Genomic DNA, 17,175 nt, shown 5'->3' with positions numbered 1-17,175 from the left:
AAAGCTGACATTGATGCAGTGTGAGCCTAATCCTCAGTCGTTCCTCTTAATGGGCTGATAGAACTCACTAATAAACCCAAGTTTCACTTGCTAAAAGGATTACGTTAAACTAAATTGGGGATTTCTGGCCATTGATTCGATTCCCTTTGGTGTTTGGCAGGACGGGCGTGTTAAAGTTTACACTTGATGACCATGAGGAGCTGAAGAGCTGGATTTTAAGGATGCAACGCTCTTTGCATGACAAAATTGCATAATCACTGCTTTCGTATCCAATTTAAAAACAAATGATTTTAAGTAAACACACAAAAGTGTCTTACTTGAGAGGCTTGGAGTTGTCACCACATCCATTAATTTAAGGATTTACCTATCTGCTGGAATGAGTTACTTATTCATTTGTGCATTTCATTTCTGCATTAATTTATGAATATGTACTCAAGAATTTATTCAGTTACAGCTTTATGTTGCTTTTGGATTACACTTGTTAAATGCCTTAAACTGTAATCTCGAACATGTTGCATGATAACAGCAACAGTTTCGCCACAATAAATCTGCCTGACTGTTCATAAAATCTCGCATCATAAATTCACAATGTGCCACAACACAGGTGAACTGTAGGTAGAAGACATAGCTGTTTATATTGTACATAATGGCCAGTGTCCCTGCTTTTTCATACTTATGTGGTTTGAAAATGCATCATTTAATGCTTTCACAAGAGCACAGTAGACAGGCAGTTAGTTGTATATTGATTCAAGTGCACAGCCTATTTACTGTAGGTTCTCTAGGCATACCTGATAAATAACTGATAAATTCTTACATCATTTACATTTACATGTTTTTTTTTTTGGGGTGGGGGCTCAAACTGCTTTCATCCCAAGTGATATGTACGTGTCGTACAGTACGACACAATGGCTTTTTTTTGTTGTGGGGCTTACGTCACTTTCAGAAAAATGTTCTCAAAACCACAACTGTATCATGTAGATGTGGTTTCACAGCCATGATAAGAGAATGACAGAGGACTGGAGCCGATGGAAAGCTTGCATAGAGGAGTTAGTTTAAATTGCTTTGTTCAAACTTGGCGGCACGGTGACCAACTGGTTAGGGCATCTGCCTCACAGCTCTGAGGACTGGGGTTCAATCCTTGGTCCCGGCTGTGTGGAGTTTGCATGTTCTCCCCGTGCCTGCGTGGGTTTCCTCCGGGCACTCTGGTTTCCTCCCACATTCCAAAAACATGCGTGGTAGGTTGATTGAAGACTCTAAATTGCCCGTAGGTGTGCATGTGAGTGCGAGTGTTTGTTTGTATGTGCCCTGTAATTGGCTGGCAACCAGTTCAGGGTGTACCCCGCCTCCTGCCCGATAACGGCTGGGATAGGCTCCAGCACAAAGTCCAAAGAATACATCCTGTTAGGAGTGAGGCTGTTTTCTGTTGTCATATACTTTATCAGGTGAGGACTGTTGAGGATCCTTTCAAAACATATTGTTACTCCAACCTGGTAAATGTGCTGACTCATTCCCCAGGCATGAGCTGGTGTATTTTTTTTATTGAGATGGATGCGATGAAACAAAACAGGAGCACTGAGCCAGGCAGTGCTACCTGTGTGTGGTGGGAGGGGATAAGATGATGCTAGAGGGGAGACGGCACCCATCTACACAAAAGCCCATCGGGGAACTCCACGCCCACCTGACAGGAGTAGGGAGGCTATTTTATTTTTTGTAAATCATGATGAGTAAGTGAATGACCATCATTAATCCATCATACATCAATTTGATTTAAAATTCCTGCAGGGCACCCATAGCAATCACAGCCTGTCAGGTTTGCCCCTCTTGTCGACCGTCTTTTCTTATGACGAGCCCGTTTTGTCCACAGTGGCCTGAAACGTAGCTTTAGTCTGCGTGTGAGCATTTGGACGTGAGTTGTGGACTACAGCACCTCCTTGTGAGTGTTCTCATTTTGTATTTGTGTCTTTGAGTGTTCCATTCCATAAACACTTGAACGTGCATTGGTGACTGGCTCTCCTTTCCCCCATGCAAGAGCATTACTGTATTCCTACATTGTTTCCCCACTTCGCTCAAGAAGTGGTGTATCTGAAGCTCGCTCATAACTTAAATTTTGACTGGGAACACAGAGCAAAGAGTTGACCAGGCAACAGCTTCTAACTCAAAAAAGTAAGTTGCGGCACTCGTAAGTCAAGGTACCACTGTACAACTTGAATCGTACAGACCTCTACCAAGGTTGAACTGTTTACACAAGAACGACGCGTTTGTTTTTCCGTCTGCTTTAGCAGACCACTTCCTGGTTTACAGAAGATGATGTCAAATTATGGAAACAGTGAAAATACAGTGTCAAAAAAATAAATTCATCAAACAAGAGTGATAACTAACAGTGGTTGTTAGCAGGTTACTCTGGTTCATGGAGAATAAATCTCAGGTGTCTCGGGAGGACTTCATTGCGAATCTGTGCTCAAATTTAATGGGATCTTCTTTAATACATGCACCAGTTTTTGGGCGATCCTACTGGGATTGAAAGAGTACCTCTCACGTGCGTGCGTTTGTGCTTGGCGCACAAAATGCTCGGATTGGCAGTTTCACCAAGTTATCAATTTGACAATTTTGCGCAGTAAGATGATGACAATTAGATGGTAAGCCTAGCAAGATTAAAGAAAAACAAATGACGTATATTCCGGAAAACCTTGTACGCAAACATAAAACACCCGCCCTCTTTTTTTAAAGGTTGGCCTTGGTTGAGTGCTCTCTTAATTTTACTTCTAGATTGTAATTACATGGAAGTGCACACTGCAAATGTTTGTAATATTGTTTGTCTACACGAGAGGGACATTATCAGTGCCATAAACCTAACCCAAAACCGAGCTCAGTTCCCACAACAGCACGCTCAGAGGTACAAACTGTCCAGTGACCAGCAATTAACGGAACTATATGGAGTTAATGGCCCGAGAGAGGCGCACTACCAGTCTGACAGCGTGCTGATTATCCGCCGTCACATGCAGTTTTCCAGCCCTCTGACAGGTCTGCTAAATACACTTGCAAGCTCCTATATTTCTCTCCTCCTCTCTGGTCCTTTTATCTGACTATGACGCCTGAGAATAAACAATAGCTCATTTGGCTACTGCTACGTGTTCAATGTTCTTTGTAAATTGTCTATCGAATTCTGTGGTGGGTAAACTATTATGCTCAATGCCAACGTTTGATTTTTTTAAAAAGACAGATGGGCCAGGTCAGTTAAAATGTGTATGTAAAAGAGTTGATTTAAAGAATATCATCATAATGAGTTCCAATAGTTTCATGTTATCATTCACAATAATAATAATCATCATCATTATTATGAATAATAATAATTTCCCCCAACAAATATTAAATATACTGTGCATATATATACAAATCTTACAAATGTTGTTCTTTTATTATTTACAACCAATGTATTAACCAGTTATTTTACCCAAATAAATAAATATTTGTGTGTCAAATTGTTATAATTTGTTAAAATATTTACAATGAACAAATGAACCAATTCTGTTGACTGTATATATTTTATATATATATATATATATATATATATATAAATATATAACAACTACCAATTATTTAATGAGCGAAATAAATAAAATACATTTTAATCAACTAAATTGAGAAACACATTTTAAAGGACTCATGTGGACCAGATTAAAGAATGGAGTGGGCCATATGTAGCCTGCGGGCCATGCTTTGCCAACCCCTAATTTAACTGAATAACTTATTAAATACAATAATATTATGTACACCTCTCAATATGATGCAGTGCATTTTTACAACCACAATAAAACACTTTGTCAAACGAATACTTCTCTGACAAGGTCAGTCCAAATGAGCATTACTAACTTTGGATTGTTTTTATCGTAGCGGTGACAGTTGAGCATATTTCATCTGTTTTGTTTAATGCTGTTGCCAGGCAGTAAAGTTTATTAGTGTCACATTCATGCCACTGTTTGCTTAGTGTTAAGTGCATGTCAAATGCAACCACAGCGTGTATGTCAGTGCTCGGTGCTCTGCTTTAAATGCCACAGAGTGCGGAAATGTGAGTGAACTTGTTTTGTGAGCTGAGCTGGTTTTAGCGTCTACGGGTTCTTGGAAAGGCGGCTAGAAGGTGACTCCTTGCTCCCCAAGGCCGGAACGCGCTCTGAATAATGTCACATAGGGACTCTTAATATTTTGTTGCTGGCCTCTCATGTCCTTGACTGTGGCGCGCTCTCTTAACTTGTGACCTTCATTTGCAATGGTCAGGAATGACTAAAAAGATTCATCAATATGGGATTGATGCTTGGGTAGCACTGTGAAAGAGTGGTTAGCATAACCGCCTCACAGTCCTGAGGTTGAGGGTTCAAATCTGGGCTCTGGCTTCCTGTGTGGAGTTTGGTCTCCTCTTGCTTGTGTGGGTTTTCACCAGGATTCCTCCCACATTCCCAGAAACCGGTTTGTCTATAAAGTATTTACCCTGTAACTGATTGGCGACCAGTCCAGGGTGCTGTATGTCTTTTTCCAAAGTCCGGTATAATAGGGTTCAGCTCCCCCTGACCCTTAACGGGATAAGCAGTACAGAAAATGGTTCAATGTATCAATGCTGGAGCCTATCCCGGCTGACTTCGAGCGAAAGGCAAAGTACACCCTGGACTGGTCGCCGGTCAGTCGCACGGCACATATCGACGCAGACAACCATTCGCACCCACATTCACACCGTCACTAAGTGGGAACTGAACCCACTGATGCCTGCACCAAAGTCAGGTGAGTGTACCACTACACCATCACTGACTTGCTTAGACACTCTTTTTTGTTGTTGTTGTTGTTTTTTTTTTAATAAAGTGGTGCATCTTTTTGACATTGTTAATACAACTGTTACTCCTGCAGAGGAGACGGTAAATCTTTTGTCATGTTTCTCAGGAAATTAGTCCAATTTTCACAAAACTTGGCTGTGGTTGTGGTGAGCTAGCACTACTCAAGGACAAAACCATTACATTTTATGTTGATATATTTAACATGACAAGCTAGGGATTTTCTGTGAGCAAACAACAGATGAGTCACTGACGGATTTAACAAGTTAGCTTTGTGCACATTTTAATTGCCATTAAAAACACACATTTTAATTGCCATTAAAATGTCACACACTTGATTCCCAGTTACTTTTTTAAATTAAGCATCGTTACCAAGAAAAACGAGGAGAGTTAGTGCCAGATTGGGAAAAAAATAGTACAATGTGAAAATAGTGGTAGCATTTTAAGACTAAGATTATGAGGAAAGCAATTACTTATACACATTTTATTTTAAATTAAATTAAAACATTCTGAAATAAGAAGCTAGAATTAAAAAAAAGTCCTGATTAGTGTGTGCTAAAGATGTAATATTTGAAAGTATTGAGACGAAAGGTGTACCTATGAGGAAACATGACATTACATATACAATGTAACTATTCTCATGACATCAAAAATTACATTACACTACAAGAGTAAAGTAACAGAATTATGAGAAAAAAGATACATTTGTAATTTTATTTTGAAACATTTACTGTACAGGGTGATTGAAAAGTAACTCCCTATTTTAAAATACTTACAACCTCAATTCCAATGAAGTTGGGACGTTGTGTTAAACATAAATAAAAACATTGCTAATCATGTTCAACCTATATTTAATTGAATACACTACAAAGACAAGATATTTAATGCTCAAACTGATAAACTTTATTGTTTTTAGCAAATAATCAATGACTTAGAATTTTATGGCTGCAACACATTCCAAAAACGCTGGAACAGCCACTGTGTTACATCACCTTTTGTTTTAACAACATTCAATGAATGTTTGGGAACTGAGGACACTAATTGTTGAAGCTTTGTAGGTGGAATTCTTTCCCATTCTTGCTTGATGTACAGCTTCAGCTGTTCAACAGTCCGGGGTCTCCGTTGTCGTATTTTACGCTTCATAATGCGCCACACATATTCAATGGGAGACAGGTCTGGACTGCAGCCAGGCCATTCTAGTACCCGCACTCTTTTACTACGAAGCCACGCTGTTGTAACACGTGCAGAATGTGGTTTGGCATTGTCTTGCTGAAATAAGCAGGGGCGTCCGTGAAAAAGATGTTGCTTGGATGGCAGCATATGTTTCTCCAAAACCTGTATGTACCTTTCAGCATTAATGGTGCCTTCACAGATGTGTAAGTCACCCATGCCATTGGCACTAACACAGCCCCATACCATCACAGATGCTGGCTATTGAACTCTGCGTCCATAACAGTCCGGATGGTTCCTTTCTTCTTTGGCCCGGAGGACACGACGTCCACAATTTCCAAAAACAATTTGTAATGTGGTCTCGTCGCACCACAGAACAATTTTCCACTTTTCATCAGTCCATCTTAGATGAGCTCGGGCCCAGAGAAGCCGGCGGCGTTTCTGGGTGTTGTTGATAAATGGCTTTTGCTTTGCATCCTAGAGTTTCAAGTTGCACTTACGGATGTAGCGCCGAACTGTATTTACTGACATTGGTTTTCTGAAGTGTTCCTGAGCCCATGTGGTGATATCCTTTACACATTGATGCCGGTTTTCGATGCAGTGCCGCCTGAGCGATCGAAGGTCACGGGCATTCAATGCTGGTTTTCGGCCGTGCCGCTTACATGCAGTGCTTTCTCCAGATTCTCTCTCTATTATGGACCGTAAAGGATGAAATCCCTAAATTCCTTGAATTGTACATTGAGGAACATTGTCCTTAAACGGTTCGACTATTTTCTAATGCACTTGTTCAGAAAAAGGTGAACCTCGCCCCATCTTTGCTTGTGAATGACTGAGCAATACCAAGGAAGCTCCTTTTATAACCAACCATGGCACCCACCTGTTCCCAATTAGCTTGTTCACCTGTGGGATGTTCCAAACAGGTGTTTGATGAGCATTCCTCAACTTTCTCAGTCTTTTTTGCCACCTGTCCCAGCTTCTTTGTAACGTGTTGCAACCATAAAATTATAAGTTAATGATTATTTGCTAAAAATAATACAGTTTGTCAGTTTGAACATTAAATGTCTTGTCTTTGTAGTGTATTCAATTAAATATAGGTTGAACATGATTTGCAAATCATTGTATTCTGTTTTTATTTATGTTTAACACAACGTCCCAACTTCATTGGAATTGGGGTTGTATAATTTATTCATATGTTGTAATATTTTTCCAAATGTTTTCTTATATGTTCCATTATTAAAGGAGCAAGTCTATTCTGCCAAACTAACGACTTTGGAAGAACTTGAAGGGCGAATACGAGAAGTTGTGTCTTCCATCCCACAAGAGTTCCTTGTGAAATCAGTTAATGCGGTTCCCAGGCGGCTTGAGAAACTGGTGTCTAATGGTTGCGCCCATATCGAATTTTGAATAATACTCCATGCAATACACAATTATAGTTCAGAAATAAATTACAAGTACTTAAAAATAGGGAGTTACTTTTCAATTACCCGGTATAATAATACAAGAATAAAGTTGTTATTCAGTGAGGAAAAAAGGTATTTCAAGAAAAAGAAAAAAAACGAGGGCACAGTTACTAAGCTAATATTACCATCATAAACACATGACATGAGTTAAGATGACGACTGTTGAGGATTACAAGTTTCACAGACGATAAATTAGTCAATGTTTTGTGACATCAACATCATCATCAAAATGAACAGTTAAATGTGACTGTATTTATATTGAATCTACAGTATTCAAGAATACATCTTTTCTCAGAATAGTATACAGTTTTTAATTATTCTGCTGAATAAATAAATCTTGCTTCAGTCTATCTCGCCAACACATTATGGTACTGTACATACATTCAAGTTCATTTTGGTGGTAATCTGATTTATCACAGCAATAAAGGCAACAGGAAGTGGAACGTAGTTGACTAGTCATAAACTTTGATAAGCACAATATTGTCACTTTTGTAAACCAACATATATATGATTGTGGAAAATTCCAATTTGTGTGGCACCACCACCGATTGTAATGAAGGGAGTCACCAGAGGGAATTTGTTTTCGACAAAAAGTGCGACCTCAACTTTTCCATTTTCCCTGTTCTGGCATACACCAACCGGCCACAACATTAGGTACACCTACACAATATACTAGAACTTTATAAATGGTGTGTCTATATGTAAATAATAATGTTCAATTTTGATTGAATTAATCTATGAAAATGGAGACCTTAGAGTTGAAAAAAAAGAAAGAAAATTAGGTTTATTTTGAGAGAGTTTCAACAAGCAAATGGTACCGATTAGGTGGAATGACTCATGAGCATTTATTTAATATCCTTGTTATCCATTTTAAGGTCGATGTACAAGTACGCTATTTGTCCTCACTTGTAAGACAATGCTACTAGTGTGCCCTAGGCGTCCTACTAGTGTGCCGAATTGTTGTATTTGTGAGCGCAAAGCACACCAGTACATGAATATGGACTAAATGCTCGAAAGTCCATCAAAATTGTTATTGTTTTGGAAGCTGATGCCTTAGATCTTGAGCAGAAAACCTCAGGAAACTGGCATAATTCTCTCAGAAGTGAGGCCCGGCTGCAAAACTCAGAGCTGAATGAGATATTGCCCAAGTCGAGCCTTGTGGCTCATAGAGTGGGTGAGATATATCTCGAGCTGGTGCGATGTGCGCCTTAAATTCTTGTTTACACTCTTGCGAACTTCTTAAAGTGCGCTGCTATCGTGCGGGAAATGCCCCCTCCTCTACAGAGTGATGTTTGCATGTATAATACATCACCCGCTGAGATCCAATTGACAGCAGTGCCTTGCGCCCTGCTGTGTATCGCTTCACTTTATACATGCACCTCATGAGACCGGATCACCAGAGGAAAATGGTGAGCTGAGAACTTTGCGTACTGTGCGATTACATAAGTAGCGTGCAGATATCGTCTCCTACTTCATCAGGGGCTTAGGCCTGAACCTTGTCCCTAATTAGATCTGTCAACTCAAAGCCCCGGAAATCTGTGGGAACTCCAGACAGAACTGCTGAGCCACTGGAATCATTTGGGAGGATGGGAAGCTGGATTCCTTTCTATAATAATTGTTTTTTTTTTTAAACTGAAAATGTGTCCATGATTAAAGCAAAAAAGTGCAGTGCAAATTTAAGACAAACGTATGTGACCATAATCCGTTTCGTGAGGATGGTCCAGTTATGAGTTGGTTGACTTATTTGGAGCAATTCACTCCAGAGTCTAAACTGTCGCCATCATAAAACCTTTATTTACTGTACAGGCAATGTTCGATATGATATTTTATCATTTTTAATTTAAGTCTTAGCACATGTTAGCAATAATAATCTGTTGATAGCAATCACCACGCATCTCATTTTTTTCACATCAAAGGGGGAGTTTGAAATTTTCCCCCAAAAACACACACGGACGAACAGTGGTGTTGACGATCAGCCAGGGGAGCGCAATGAAGGGGTGTCGCACAGGGCCCCATTAAAGCCAGCTCTGCTACTGCGTGCACCTCAGTGCGGGGCGTGGCTTCCTTCAGAGACTCGCAGGAAAAATTGGTGGAATTTTGCGGGCAGTTTTAAAACTGCAAACACTGCCTTTACCTGTCTCCCAAGTATGCAATGATTGGCCACTAATTGTATTGAAAAATGTTAAAACATCCATTCATCTATTTTCTATAGCACTTGTCATTGGGGTCTGTCTGGCACACTTTGGACGGGGTACACCCTGGACTGGTCCCCAGCGCATTGCACAGAACAAACAGACAAACAACAATTTCATAAATGAGCTACTGAAAACTGGAGTGGAGCCCCATATTTTTGTCATTTTGCAGGAGAGTGATTTAAAATTTGATGGCTGCGATAAAACCTGGAGGCTTTATATCTTAGTGTTTTACATGGCAATGATTGTTTTTTTCTGAATACTTGATTTTACAGAAATTGTGTTTTTCCTCTGATTTTAGTTCATTCCAAACATCCATCAAATCTATCAATATTTCATTCAAAATGATAAATAACATTCACAGATTCTAACATGCAGATCCGCTGGCACACAAGCTAAAGCGCTACTTACTCTTTGACTCTTTTATCAATCTCTGAACCTCACTTTCCAGGAGGTTTTTGTTGAGGTTTAATGAGCGCGGCCATCTTGGAAATGGGCGATGGCCTCGTTGTTGCACTGATGAATCAGGAAATGTGCTGAATGTCCACCATGCTGACCACATTAAAGCTTAACATAGCATAACACATCATCGTCACTTCATAGATTCAAATCGAAGCCCTTTTTGAAAATAATCTACCAATCACAAGTTGTTTCAACATTTATTTCACTATTTCAGTCAACTCTGTAGGCGGAGGAAGTGGACCTGTCACTGTTTCAATCCCTGTCACTGTGTCTATGAAGACATTCTCACGACACATCATTAATATCAGTTCTTCCCCCAACCCCTCAACTGTAATTTTTCTTACATTCCAGTCTTTTTCAGTGACGATTCATTCACACCACACAGAAGCTGGACATTTATTACATTTATATCTTTATTTTCTCCATGGCAGGGAAATAGCTTTCGTAAACCTCTTCACTCAAGCCTGTAAGGGTCTTTGCTTTGTGCGTTTTACACCATTTCACAACCATTTGCATAATTTGCTGCTTTTTCTGAGCCCACCTTCAACAACGACTGACACATTAGATACGTCTGGATTATTACCTTTGTTAAGGCAGGATTTTGGCTCCAACAGTAACATTCCAACATGGTGTCATTTAGCTGGGTGTACAACATCGAGAGCGGGTCCTTGAGACGACCCACAGGCTATGCTCATCCAGCATCTCTCCAAAATGAGCCCTTGATCCTCACAGAGCCCACAACTAATTAGGTCCGCATCTCCTCAAAATATTGAAAACAAAAAAAAAAAAAATCCATATTTATCCCCAGGACATTTTGCCCTCCAATGATAAAGAGAAAGTTGTTATGCAGATCCAAGTTGGAGGAACAACTTGGATATATAAATATAGATGACCCCCACTATTCGCAAGGATAGGGACCAACCCTAACCGCCATTAGCAAATTTCCGTGAACAATTGATGCTCCCCGAAAAGTGATTAGAATTGCCTCTATTGATAGTTCAAACCATGCATATACCAGAAACTATGATCTCAAAACATTTGAATAACATTTAAAACGCTTCCAAAACATCTTCAACCATTGCTGTACCCTTAAAAATATGCACATACACAATGTACAGTGTCTGTACGTACACGTTATTAATTCTGACGATGATGGTGATAAAGAATTATTGTTGCGGTGCAGTACGGTGTAAAACAATGCAAGTTTGACTGCAGAGCACAGTACGGGAGTAACATTGATGGTGCAGAGTGCGAACGAAACCGCTGGATCCATGCAGTGACAGCTTGGCGTTCATCAATAAGTTTAGCGATGCTGTGATGAGCGGTTGTAAGATTGTGACTTTTTTCTTTGAAAAAAATCCAGCTTTATTCCCATAGCATTACAACTTGTTTTTGTCAGAAATGTGATTTTTTTTTTTTTTTTTTTTTTTTTAATTGTAAATGTACACTTTTTTGTTTGGAAAAAAGGCAAACTTTTCACTTCCTGTGGCATTAAAGGTTACCCAATGTGTGTTTAATCAGTGTTATGAAGTGTTGTAACACTCATGACCGGTCTTGGTCTCTAGACCAGTCTTGAGACCACATTTTGACGGTTTTGGTCTTGTCTCAGACACGACTCACAATAGTCTTGTATCGGTCTCGGACTGGCCAGACTCTGGATTTTCCATCGAGGCAGGTCGAGACCAGCATTGATCTGCTATTCTTCAACTTCATTAATGTGATAATAAGGAGAAGCACTTGGTAATACAACAAATGCTTTCACCTCATGTGTTACCAACACAAGTGTTAAACACAGGTAAGCTAACGTTAACTGTAAGTAACATCAGCGAATCTAATTTTGGCTTTTTGAGATGAATATTTCTGTCTTGATTTAACAATATTATAATTTGGCTTTAGCTTATTCCAGATCAAATAAACTGGCTATTTTTCACTCTTTATACCATTGGCAACACTCATAAACTCGCTTTACTCTCACATTTCATTTTTAAATACATACAAAGATTTTTTTTTCAAGAATTTAGTTGGAAAAAAAAATCCTTGATTTGATATTTTTGCATATTGCACTTTTAAAGAGCTGCAGACATCATGTTTTTGGCTGTCAAATGTACTGAAAGGAAAATTTAAATTAAAGAGAGAATGCTCTTTAACTGTTCAACCTTGTCATGATTTTTAAAATGGATGTTTATGGTATTAGTCTTGTCATGGTCTGCGCTTGTCAGGGTCTTGGTCTTGACTCTCTCTCAACCCCTGGAAGTCTTGGTCTTGTCTTGTTTTTGAGTTCTGGTCTCATCCATGTCTTGGTCTTCGATAGTGTGGTCTTGAGCACAACACTAGTGTTAGGTTTAGGAGGGGTGCTTGGGAAAAATGTCTCCACTGTAAGAAGAAGTTTGAGAACCATTGATTCAGACTTTAGGGTATTCAGATCATCCATGTTTTTGGAATGTTGGAGGAAGCCGGAGTACCCGGAGAAAGCACACACAAGCACTAGGACAAAATGCGGACTCCAAGTTTCGATCCGAGAATCTCTCACCTGTGGAGCAGACGTGTTAACCACTATTTCAATGCAATGCCAAAATAAATAATAACAAAATGAAGATAAAAAGGTAGCATACAATAAAGATGGCAGTCTGTCTTCCTTTATCAGTGGTTACGTTCCAAAAACTTCAGCTTCTTAATAGCACAATCACTGGTACTTTTCACATTGTTAGGAGCCATATTGATGGCTAATTTACAGGGAAACAAACAAAGATACCTGAAATACCTGACGAACTGAGCGAATGACGTTTACACTGTGTAAGGGAAAGCACGACTGACTGTTCGGCGTGGATGTCAGGTAGGATAGTTCTTGAACCCAAGCAATACTTTTATGAAAGATTTGTTCGTGAAGTCAATTCTTTAGGGAACCGAGGTTCCCAAAAGAATCTGCCGAGCAATAGCTCGTATCAAGAAAAGCAATTAAGTCGAGGTTCTACTGTATTTGTATTCATTCCAAGAATATGTTAATTAGTCTTTACTGACCTTCATTCTTCACAGAGACTATCACTGGGATGACTGCATTGTAGCTGTTTCCTGGCTTATTCCCTGTGGCTGACCAGAAGAATGTAGTTCATGAAGTCAGTATATTTTCCTCACAAATTCCTTAGTCATTGGATTAGATACAATCAATCACTTTCAGTCTTTTTCCCTTGCCCTTTCACTTTCCAGGTAACACTGAATCATAATCACTCTTCACATTACTGCTCTCAATTTGCAGTCAATCCACTCTTTTCCAGACTCAAAGCCACAAAGAGGGGAGTCTGGGGGATGGGGACTGGCTCTGTCTACCGGACTGGAGGCCTTCTGATGGGGTCTGCAAATGCATGCACTTTGGTGACTTTTTTCTGACTTCCTCGAAATACAGCTGATGCATTCTTCCATCAGTGTTTTATAGTCCTGTACAGAGTTTGCATGTCCTCCCCGCGCTTGTGTGGCGTTTCTCTGAGTACTCCAGCTTCCTCCTACATTCCAAAAAGCATGCATCTCAGGTTCATTGAAGTGTGAAGACTCTAAATTGTCCTTAGGTGTGAATTTCAGTGTAAATTGTTATTTGTCTATATGTGCCCTGCAATTCACTGGCAACCAGTTCAGGGTGTATCCCTGCTCTCACCTAAAGTCAGCTGGGATAAGCTTCAACTCACCTGTTATCCTATTGAGGATAAACTGTATAGAAAATGAATGGATGAGATACTTTATCTCAATGTCACCCTGATTAAAAGAAAGTCTCTAAATTCCATATGAGGTTTGTATTTGTCAACACAAAAGTGCAATGCTAGATATAATCACTTGTGTCCTTGTATAAATCTATTCTCTGTCCGACTAGCAGTCCCATGGGGGTGCCACAAGGATCAAGTTTAGGTCCCCGATTCTTCTCAGTTTATATAAACAACCCCCCAAATTGTTTTCAGAGTGTTAATTGCAATCTGTACGCTGTCATCTATGTCTTTGCCATACACCTAGTCTGGCTGAACAACAACTAGCACAAGTCTTATTTACGTCAACAACTGGGATAATGTATAAAAATAAACAAATGTAATACATACAGTATAAAAGTATAATACAGTAACTTGTGAATGACATTGTATGTTAAGAGAACTGGTTGTATGTGGTTCTCAATCAAAGAGCAGATGTCCGCTGGCACTTACACTATAAGGTGCATATTAACAATCAAATAATACAACAATCAAGTTAAACAAAGTAGTTGGGCATCATTCTGGACAATAGTTTAAGATTCCCAAGTTAAATACATAAAAAGGTCAAAACAAGCCTGAATTGTTTACGTTACATCAAAAGACGCTTGTCTGTTCATGCCACAGGCATTTGACTTCCATTATTGTAAACGGAGACGCCACAACTAGCCAGGTAACCCAGGTAATTATTTGCCTAGGTCCCCGAGCTGAAGGGGGCCACGAGAGACGACTGATATTGGACCGTATCAATGACTAAACAACTGCACTGCTTCAGACACTGTTGCGACCATATGATGGGAAATCCCCCTTTATAGTGCCCCTTGCGAGCTGTTGCTGTCTGGTGGGTAAGAGTCGGCACCAGAAAGATGCCTCATATTGGTCCATATCAACGACACAACTGGAAACTCCACTGCAATGACATGTTGTGATTCGGGAATCTCCCTAATGGGGCCCCTTTCTAACAGGCTTGTTGATTTTTACCAAAACTTCGTTGATGTCAATTATTGAATAGAAGATGTCCTAGATTTTTCTTTCTTGCCTGGGCCCCTTCATTAGATCTTAGATAAGTCCCTGACTGTGGTTGTACAATCCCCAATTCCAATGAAGTTGGGACGTTGTGTAAAATGTATTCCGTTTTTATTTACAATGATTTGCAAAACCTTTTTAACCTGTATTCATTTGAGTACACTGGAAATACAAGGTATTTAATATTCAAAGTGATCAACTTTATTGCATTTGTGCAAATATTCTCTCATTTTAAATTGGTTGGCTGCAACACGTCGCGGGCCAAATTCAATATTTAATGAAAAATCACTGCGATGTGAATGTTTGCCTTCTCTGCAGAAATGTAGCGTTAAAGTTTATCATATGACAACAATTTTAATTTTGCTTGAACACTGAATCTGTAATAAACAAACTTGAATATTATAAACGTTTGCGATAAAAGACATGAGTGGTATTTGTTGTTTTGTATTTAAATAGATAACATGAATTGGTTTAAACCAGGGGTGTCCAAACTTTTTGCAAAGAGGGCCAGATTTGGTCAGCTGGAAATGTATGGGGGCCGACCATTCGGCCTGACATTCCTCGAACCATTACCATTGTAAATGAACATGTAAATATGTAACTCTATCACTTTGCTGTCTGCAGCTAGGTCGATATTGCAAATGAGAATCTGTTTTCAATTGCATTACCAGGATAGTTAAAGGTTGAAATAATAATAAATGAAATACAAATGAACTATTTTATGAAAGTTGACTGAATTTTTTTAGAAACATGTATTTATTGATTTTGTTATAACAAATCACTTCCCAGTGCATTTTGACAAAGAATAGTGTAGTGACGATATTTGACAAAACTGCGGTTTGATCATCACAAACAAATCAATTCACTGAGACTCGTAGCTTCCCTTTATAGAATTTTCATTTGAGTCACGGGCTCTTGTGAAAAAGCGCTGCTATGCTATCAAAAAAGCTTCCAGTGGCTTCAGTTTTTTGGCGCGTTCGTTCGCGGTTAGCTTGTCGTAGTTAGCATGTTTCGTCTGGTAGTGCCTCTTCCTATTCAATTCTTTGAAAAGAGCCAGTCTCTTGGCAAATTAGGCAGACACAGTTGTTTCGTATGTCAGTAAAAAAAAAAATCCACTCCTCCTGGACACGGCGGTCCTCGTTGTCAACTTTCCTCTTTTTAGTTGCAGTTGCCATTTTAGAAATGGGCTAAAAACATATCACAGGGGTAAAAGTTCACACAGGGGTCACGCGACGAGAGTGCAGCCACAGGTCTACTGCCACCCTCTGGGGAAATATAAAATGGCTGTTTTTTGTATGTGTTTATTGTTTACTGTGTTAAACTGTGCTGGCGGGCCACATATTATTGATTTTATGACATGATGCTTCGGGCCGGAGGAAATTTGGACATGGGCCGGATTTGGGCCGCGGGCCGGACTTTGGGCATGGCTGGTTTAAACCGAGGGTGTAAACCTCAAATTCACAGTGGGACAAAATTTAAAATTGGGACAATGTCCCAACCTCATTGGAACTGGGTTTTGCATCTGGATGTGAAATGAACATGAATTCTTCTCTCTGTGTCTTCCATTTATCTATCTCCAACTACCGTTCTTTTTTCATGTCAATCTTTTTTCAAAGGCCAACAACAAAATAACCCCAACAAATTAAAATGTTCTTCAATAAAAAGCCAAACTTCAAACTATTAGTCCCTGCCTAGGAGTTGATAAAGGGCATTTAAAAAAAAAACATTTATTCAATTGTTATATTCTTTGTTACAGCCACATTGCTCCACACACGACAAACATGTCTGTCTTTTACTTTAGTGAACAGGTAATCTGCCTCCCACCTGTCTTGGAAGTTAACCGTTTTTCATCTTTCGTTTGGCCATTTTTGAAAAAGGGAAGTGTAAATTTGCCCGAGGAGACCGGTGGCATAGTTGCTAACGACAGCATCAGAATGGGAAGGGGCGCTCGCTGGTCGAAACACACTAGCAAAGCATTCTGCATCCAAATATAATTACCTGAGGTTGACACATATGCTTTAAACAAACAATTAGTCAATCAAAAGTGGAGGTTATTACCCTTGAAAATGCAGATTTTATTTTATTTTTTCTTACGCAGCTCTATTATTTTATGTAGACAGCGCAGTATGTTCATGAATATTCTCATGTACCTCCACAGAAGTGCTCACTCTCCAGATGTGATGACCGTATGGATTATATATTTTTGTTTTGCTTGTTTGGGTGTGATGCGTTCAAAGACACGCGTGCAACTGGTGCGCGCGCGGCGTCCCCTAGCGGCTGTGGGGCGCAGCCTGTTTGGTGGGCCGTGCAGTTGGCTCCAACA

Source organism: Phycodurus eques, chromosome 10 (genome assembly GCF_024500275.1).
Source record: "Phycodurus eques isolate BA_2022a chromosome 10, UOR_Pequ_1.1, whole genome shotgun sequence".
Taxonomy (NCBI): domain Eukaryota; kingdom Metazoa; phylum Chordata; class Actinopteri; order Syngnathiformes; family Syngnathidae; genus Phycodurus; species Phycodurus eques.
This window is presented reverse-complemented; position numbering follows the sequence as displayed.